The sequence below is a fragment of the Geospiza fortis genome, unplaced genomic scaffold, assembly GCF_000277835.1.
Source record: "Geospiza fortis unplaced genomic scaffold, GeoFor_1.0 scaffold66, whole genome shotgun sequence".
In the NCBI taxonomy this organism is placed as follows: domain Eukaryota; kingdom Metazoa; phylum Chordata; class Aves; order Passeriformes; family Thraupidae; genus Geospiza; species Geospiza fortis.
The window spans coordinates 4883381-4891249 of record NW_005054312.1 but is presented as its reverse complement, the minus strand read 5'-3'; the positions used below and the strand labels follow the sequence as shown (position 1 = coordinate 4891249).

Sequence of the window (7869 nt, the reverse complement as noted above, 5' to 3'; positions counted from 1 at the left end):
GGCGGGAGAACAGCGGAGCGGCGCGAAACTTATGCCGACTCTGTCTGTTCCTGCAGCTCGGTCCCGGGCCGCGCTCGGGAAGGGGCTGAAGCACGAGTGGCCCTCCCTGTGGAGGGGGTGACAGTAGCGGTGGCCGGGAGGGGGTGGCGGCAGCATTTAGCTGGCATCCCCGAAATACAGGAGCGCTGTGGAAGTACAGCTGAGCTATTACCAGGGTAATTTCAGTGCTAGGCTGCTCTAACTTTTCTCAGTACTTGGATTCCTGGTTATAGGAGCCACTCTGGGGTCAGTTTCTTCCGTCCGAGTCTGCCGCTGCCACTCTGGCCTTTAAGTAATGATGAGATGATAGAAAGGGCTTCTCTGCTGGTGTAACAGGTCAGGCCAAGGGAATTTTCAAATCCGTTACTGGAAAGGGCAAGTTTTGTGCTTGATTGGGAATTGATAAGGTGGGCCACAAAAATAATTGTAGTGTGTAAGGGGTGTGAGTTTAAGATGAGACAACAGTTTAAAAGGCTGCAAAAGGTATTTCCTTTCCTCAAGGGGAGTAGGAGGGCATCAGGTAAATCCCTGCTGCAGCTGCTTCCAGGTGCTTCCAGGTAGGCAGAGCAGCCCTGCAGGTTGATTGCTGGGCTTATGACTGTGCTCCCCCATAACCTCTGCTGCAGCCAGCACAGAACTTAGATGTGAACACATGCCTGGGTAGTTAAATATCTGCTTGTGTGAGACACCAGTAAAGCAGCACTGCTACTCGCAGCATACATAATGCCAGAGCATGTCATGAGTCCTGTGTGCACAGGCTTGAAGTGCAGCAGCCGTGCCTTGGATAAGTAACAGCTTGACATACAAATAACTATGGGCCAGGTCTTCCTTTCAGCTGGAGAAATGTTACACCTGTTAAAGATATGGCTGGCACAGGACATCCAAACCTTCTTTGACTTTCTAATATTGTTTTTGAATATATTACTGCATTATCAATTGCCTGCTGACTTGTGGTGCATCACAGAAGTCTTGGTGGCCACTTGAGCTTGTTTTGCATTGTTTCAAGCATGGAAGTCTGCAGTGCTTGAGCCAAATGCCAGCTTATCAGCTGGAACCACAAACTGTAAACAGCAGATCTTCCCACAGTCCCATCCTCAAACATCCAGAGAGCTGCAGTGCAAATGTCCTCTGTCACTGTCTTGAGCAAGTGCAGGCAGCAGTGGGCCACTGTATGTGGCCAATGGCTGCTCACAGAAATTGTTCTTTCTCTGCCAAGATCATGATGTCCAAGGCAGGGAGGAAGAGGAGCACTGGCACACAGCTAAATTCTGTGTTTATTGCTCTGCTCTGAAGTGGGAGCATTGCTACAGTGTCAAGGAGAATGGAGAAATGGGGTGAGATGATGCCTGCTGTCACTGTAGGAAGACATGTGGCCATCATGAGTTAGCTGTTGTGTGTCCTCTGTGTGCAGCTGATGCAGGTGGGATGCTGCTTTATTGGGACAGCTGCTGTAGTCTCCAGCTGAAATGAGGAGAGGTTGTCTTAGTCTGAATAAGCACTGGGGTGATTTGCCCTGAAGTATGTTGTGGCTGGGCAGGCTGGAAAGGAAGATGGAGGCACAGCTGCAGATATGTTGGGTCACCTTGATTAGCAAATTACTAAGTCATACTGTAGGAAGAAGTGCATTTCCTTTTTTTCTGATACTTTAAAAAACAGTGGTTTTGATGCTAATTGGCTGCTGTAGTTATTGTGTCAATGTATTCTTTTTAGTGCACAACTAGAGAGCAACTTTATAAAACCCCTAAAACACAAGTCCTTTTGGAAGGACTTCTTACTGCCCTCTAACTCTTCTGCACACTTGAAATTGTGTTGCAAATTTTTCCTTGTTTTCTTAGAGGGTTTTTTGGATGCATATATGCAATTGCTTCTGTCTATGCTTGGTCTAACTTACTGGTATTTAAAAAGAGGGGATGTGAGGAGGAGGAACCACTGTCTGAACTGGTAATGTACTCTGGAAACACTAGGTTTGTACTACTTGAAATAGCACCTCTTTTGACAAAAAGTTAGTTTTTCTACAATCACAGTTATGTATGAAGGTCTGTATGCAGCTGTTCTGGTTTTTCTCTCTGTATTTTCTGTCTGAGATTTCTGGGTGCATCTTGAGAGACTATACAGTGAAAACTCCTGGGTTGAATGTTCTACCTTTAATGTGCTTCACCAGTTGGTAAAAGAGGATAAGAATAACAGTTCCTTTGATTTAAAAACAATGTAGCTAAATAAACCACAGCCCCAACAGGACCAGAGTGCTAAGGGGTCATTCTGAATTCACCAAGAATACAGCAAAGATGTGGTTGTTCCCCTGCCTTCCTCTAGGCAGACAGATCTGTTGGTAGTGCTGATTGTGTGATCCATAGTTGTATTTCCTTAGGTTGGATGAGAGTCCTATTCTTCTCCCATTGATGGCAGTGGCAGGCAGCCACCTTGCTTCTCTGCCATTGAAAATTGGGTGTATTCTGGAGTACAGAGTGTCTGGAGCTGGGAGCTGTCTGCTGCTGTTACAGCTCCCATTTGGAGAGTTGCCGTGTCTCCTATTTTAGGAAACCGCCTCTTTTGCAGGAAAACATGAAATCATTCTTCTCCTTCCCTTCAGTAACTTGGCAAAATGAATTCAAAATCCTATGGTGATTTAGGCTGGGAGGGACCTCAGGAGACTTGTAGTCCAACCTCCCGTTTGGAGCAGGGTCAGCTGTGTAATCAGAGCAGTTCAGTGTATGCAGATAATCAACTTTGTATGTTCAAAACACATGGGCAGTGCAAGTTGGATTGATTTGGTGCTCTAAAGCATCTAATGTCTTGGTTGTGTGGATACTTAAACTTTTTGTTTCTTTTTCTCCTGTCTCAACATTGCAAATATTTTGATAATAGATGTGGGGGTTTTCCCCCCCAATTTTCTGTAGCTGAAGCAATGTGTTAACTGGAAACAAAATTATTTTGATTATGTGATTTGCCATATGACACTTGAAGAAAAGTCCTGCTTTCTTTCAAGCCTCACAGTGTCTTAGAAAAGCGTCCACTTCTTCTCCTCTATCTTCAGCACCTTTGATAGAGTCATGGTTGACTAATTGTACATTTAGTGGTTACAAGATATCTGCTAGTGGTGATGCTTTCTCATGTGGTGAATACAGCTGTACAGTTGTATTTGGGCCAACAAAGGTTTGTGAAGATGAGCTTGCCTTAATTAAGCTTCTTGGAGTTTATTCACTAACATGCAAAATTAACTAAATGTGGACAATTTTCTCTAGGTTTCTTAAAAAAGAATTTGTGAGAGGTCGTTAATCAGGATGGTGCTCTCAACCGCCTCTAACTTTCTGTAATTTGATTTTAGACAAAACCCCCTTATTCAGTCTTAAACCATTCGTTCCCTGTGTAAAGATTTAACAAAAACTTCGAGCAGTAGCAAAGCTGGGGTGACCCTCTCTGCCTTCTTGTTGGCTTCTTTTACTTAATAAGGGCTATGCATATCCAGCATCTAAAAATAGCAACTTGTGCATCAGGGCCACTGAGGGAGGCATGAAAAATGTATGTAACTGGCTACATGAGCAGTGGAGTAGATACTTCTTTGTGTCTGTACAGTCAGGTCTTTTAAAAACTAAGAATACAGGGGCAATTCCCAAACTCTTGTTGACTAGTAAGTTGAGATAATAACAAACTATACATCAGACCTTATTGATAATATTATTAAATTAAAAAGATGTGATGCTTATGTCAAGAGGAAGAAGTCTAAGAAGAGGACTAGCTGGATTTTGTGCTTTTAAATGGTTTGACTTAGATTCCATCTGTAAGGTTATGCTTTCTGCAGTCCCTAGAAATGGTGTCTTATGAAATAGACCCTGATCCTTATAAAGTTCCTGAGGTATCCTTAATGACGTAAGTCAGATGGTAAAATATTCTAGTTACAATTTAAGAACTCCATACAGAGGACATTCACTTCACTGCTGATCGGGTGCTAACGACACAGTCAGTGTCGTTTTTCAGACTCCTTAACATCAAGTGAAATGGTTGTTGCCTTAAAGCTTCTTAGTTTTTTGCAAGCAAGTTTCAGTCCCGGGTGCACAAACAAGTGCAGTCTTGCTTTGCATGTGTTTCACAATGTGCAGTGATAAACAGTTGAGAGACCATGTCACAAGTCACTGATGCAGATTTCAACAGCCACCCTGGAGCAATGTGTGATGAGGGTGTAGTTGGTAGGGAGGTGGAGCAGAAGGGAGTTTCAACCTCTCTGAGCATTGCTCTCCCTACAGGATGTGAGGGGAGAGTCTCTGCCCAGCTCCCATTTTCCCTGCGCAGGAGTGCTTGGCTGGTGTGTGCAGAGCTTTGGGGGGAGCTTTTGCTTATCTTTAGTTCTTCAGCTGAATCACTTATTCAAGGATTTATCATCTTCAGCACTTCAGGTCCACGGTGAAGGTTTTCTGGCCTTGTTCTCAATTCTGGACGCTGCCCTTGTATGAAATAAAGCATGGCACTTGTTAAGTGATGTTAAGAATGTGTGAAAATATGCCAGCTTGCTTGTAAACTAACTTGTGATCGTGACAGCTTAAGTGAAATGTGCAGACTGAACTCAGAGTATGTTTTGTTTTTTGTATGGTTATTTGCAAACTGCTTCTGAAGGGTTACTGCACTGAAGAGTGGCTCAGAGAACAGTCTGATGCAAGTGTCAAGTGTCCTAATCCTGTCTGTACTTCTCTGGAGTACTGTGCTCCAATGTGTATGGCTTTTTCTTTTCCTAGTTGCCATGTAATATTTCCAAGTATCCATCCTAAATTTTCTCTTGTAAAATTTTAGCTGTCTGCCTTCAGTCATCAGTCCTACTCATAGCTTGTAATTTAAAACTCTTCTGTCAGCGTATCCCTTCAGCCTGTGCTTTGCTGGACTGAGCAAACTTCCAGACCAGTCCAGGAGAAGTGGGATCTCTGACCCTGCTTCTCTAGACTTGGCAGCTCATGCTGTGTGGTGTTTGAGGGGGCTGTAAATCCTTCAGAGACCTTGGTGAGTCAGGGAGGCTCTCTAATATTTTTTACATAGGCTACTGCTATTAACATACCCTAAAATCAGTCCTGCTTCCTAGACAGTATAAAGTAATGAACATACTCTGCTGTTTTCTACAATTTTTCTCTTTCTGGTGCTTGCTTATTTCTTTCAGGTGTCTTCATTTGCACATGATGTTGCTGACCGTTTAAAACCTCCACTTAGTAGGATTGCTCAACACTTACTGCATTATGTGCTCCTTTTTACACTCTCTGGTCAGAAAAGTAGAGGGAGAGCCCAGATGTCCAGAGTCACAGTTCTGCGGTGTCCTAGCTGATGGACTTCAGCCCTTCCCTTCTGGCTCATACCAGCACGCTAAATGTGGCATGAGTGGGCATCAGCAGCCTCAGCATCAACCAAGCTCATAATCTGCAGCTCTGCAGTTTGATTCAGAATATGAACGCGCTTTGCCCTGTTTATCTGCAGGAGCAGAGAGATGTCTATGGAGGAGGGTTAAATGCTTTAGTATGGTTTTTCCACCTGCAAAAAAACCCTAAAAAAACAGCTAATGGTGAGTGGAGGACAGATGTTTGCATTAAGGTGAAAAGAATACCCATCTCTGATAAACAGCCTGAGAGGGAAATGCTTGACAATTAATTAGCCTGGGGATGAATAGCTGTTTTATTTTAAGCTAGCTCATTCTCCCAGTCTTCTGTGTGTTTTAAAGTAGGAATACTTGTAATGGAAACTGGTTACTTAAAACTAGAGAATTTACACAAGGATGTAATCTAGAGTAATATCATGTTCCAGTTTTTTTGGCTTGTTCTTTGTGAGTATGCTTCCCTCACTTTGGGAAGATTACCTGTGAGGTGCCCTGGTGACAGCAAGGAAAGGCATTGTGTAGAAGTGGGGAGTGTCTTCAGCAAGGAAGTCCCAGCTGGAATTGTGCTGGGTGTTTCTGCCAGTTGGGTAAATGCAATCCTGTGTAAGGAACAAGTAAGCTGGCAGGAGGCCCTGAGGGCAAAGCTGAGAGTGTCCTTTGGGAAAACTCCAGTACTGTTCTCCACCTGGGAATTTTTTTTTGGTAGGTGTGTGAAATACATGGTTATTGGTCTTGTGAATATATTAATTCCTAATCCATAGGGTGAGGATGACCATCTCTGCTATGGAAGGGATAACAGTAAGAAAGTGTCTTTCCTGATTATTCTAACAGAAATGCCAAATGTGATTCTTTAGGCCTGTATATGAACAAAAATGTGGGATAAACTCTGTAACTAGAAGGTAAAACATGTGTTGGGCTTGCATGGTTTCATCACTTAGCTAAGTTGCTACTTCTTGCTTCAGATGACTTCTGGTGCTCACTTACTGATAAGTTTTGGAAAACCTGGGTGCTTAGAGAAAAGCCAAAGATTTTTCAGATTGAGTACCTTAATATCTGAAAATGCTAGAATTAGGGCAATTCAAGTTCCTTCCCCTGTATTACATTTAATTGCACAAAAGAATTCTACCTTAAATTTGCTATTTTTGACTCCTGATTTAACCTTAAAATAATATATTGTTTTTCAAATCAATGAAATCTGTGAAAGTTCCCAGATTCCTGGAATTAATGTCTAGAGCAGTGCACCATCACCCACTGAGTGAGTCATTAGCAGTGCTGAAATCCTGTTCCACAATTGAAGCATCTCCCGCTAACATGGGAAGAGAGCTATATGCAGAATTTCCTACTGAGCTTCTAATTCACTCTATTGCCCTCAGCAGCAGATGGTGACACCTAAAAGCCTGAGGTTTGGTTGTAGGTTTTGAAAAAAACCTCTTGTTTAGCAGTTCTTAAAACTGGAGTTGAGATGTCCAGAAGCTGAGCCTCAGGGAAAATGGTGCCTGTTCCATTGTTTCTTCTACTTCTTTTGCCATTTTTGTTACCCTCCCTGCTTCTTTCTCTCCTGAGGGTTCTCTTGTGTTTCTCTTATGATTCAGTTGCTTGTCAGTTGTGGAAGACAGTTGAGTGGCTCAGCTTCAGGCATGGTGTGTATATATGCAGAACTTGCTGTCTGGTTGACTGTACAGATTTTGTTTTGGTTGCATGTTTGTTTTTTTCTGTTTTTACACCTCCCTTCTATTTTGTCCTCTTAAGCAATTGTGAGCCACGTGTTCCAGAGGGGTGTATTCCATCAGTCATGCAGAGGGACAGCTGTGTTTCCACTTCTTGAAGAGCTCTGTACTTACTAGACAAAGAAGAGCAGACTTGAGGAGCTCAGCTCTAGGGCTGTTAATCACAGCAATTTTTCCACAGGATTTTCATGTATGTTGGAAGGCTACCACAGAAGCACAAAGGGAGAAAAGCTGGAGTGTGAGAAGGGGAATGGGAGGTGGTAAGCTCAATGGGACAAAGGTTTTTGTTGCTGATGGGAGGATATTGTTGTGCAGGGACTAAAGAGTCTGGTCTCCTTACAAGGTATCTGGTCCCTGCCTTTACATGGAGAGGTTTGCAGATGTGTGTGAGGATACATATAGATATGGAAAACAGAAGGCAGAGAAATATTTCTATTTCTGCAGGTGCTGCTACCCAACCAACACTTGCTTATGCTTGCATGCTGCTCTTCCCCACACTCTACTTCATCACTGGATCCTTATTCCAACAAGTCCTGCTTTCACAGGACAGTCCCTCTGTGACTGGCTGATCTGTTTCTCCAAAACTTTTCCATTGTTCTGAAGTCTCTGGAAGACTGGTTTCCCCTAGGCTTTCTGCCCCTTTACTCCCTTCCCCAGGATTCTTATCCTGCCAGCCAAGGTGCTTAATCTATAAACTTGTTATTCTCTATTATTTTGCATATTTTTTTTTCTTGAAAGAGGTGTATATGCCCAGTA

General features: G+C 43.1%; 1 protein-coding gene across 1 annotated transcript in view; it reads left to right on the top strand.

Annotated features, from left to right (window-relative positions):
- Nucleotides 1–170: 170 nt before the first annotated feature.
- HSD17B12 (hydroxysteroid 17-beta dehydrogenase 12) overlaps nt 171–7869 on the top strand; it is an 82233-nt gene continuing 74534 nt past the window's right edge. Inside the window, exon 1 of the mRNA XM_031055792.1 lies at nt 171–215. The gene's annotated coding sequence lies outside the window, so the exon portion shown is untranslated. The remainder of the gene's footprint in view (nt 216–7869) is intronic.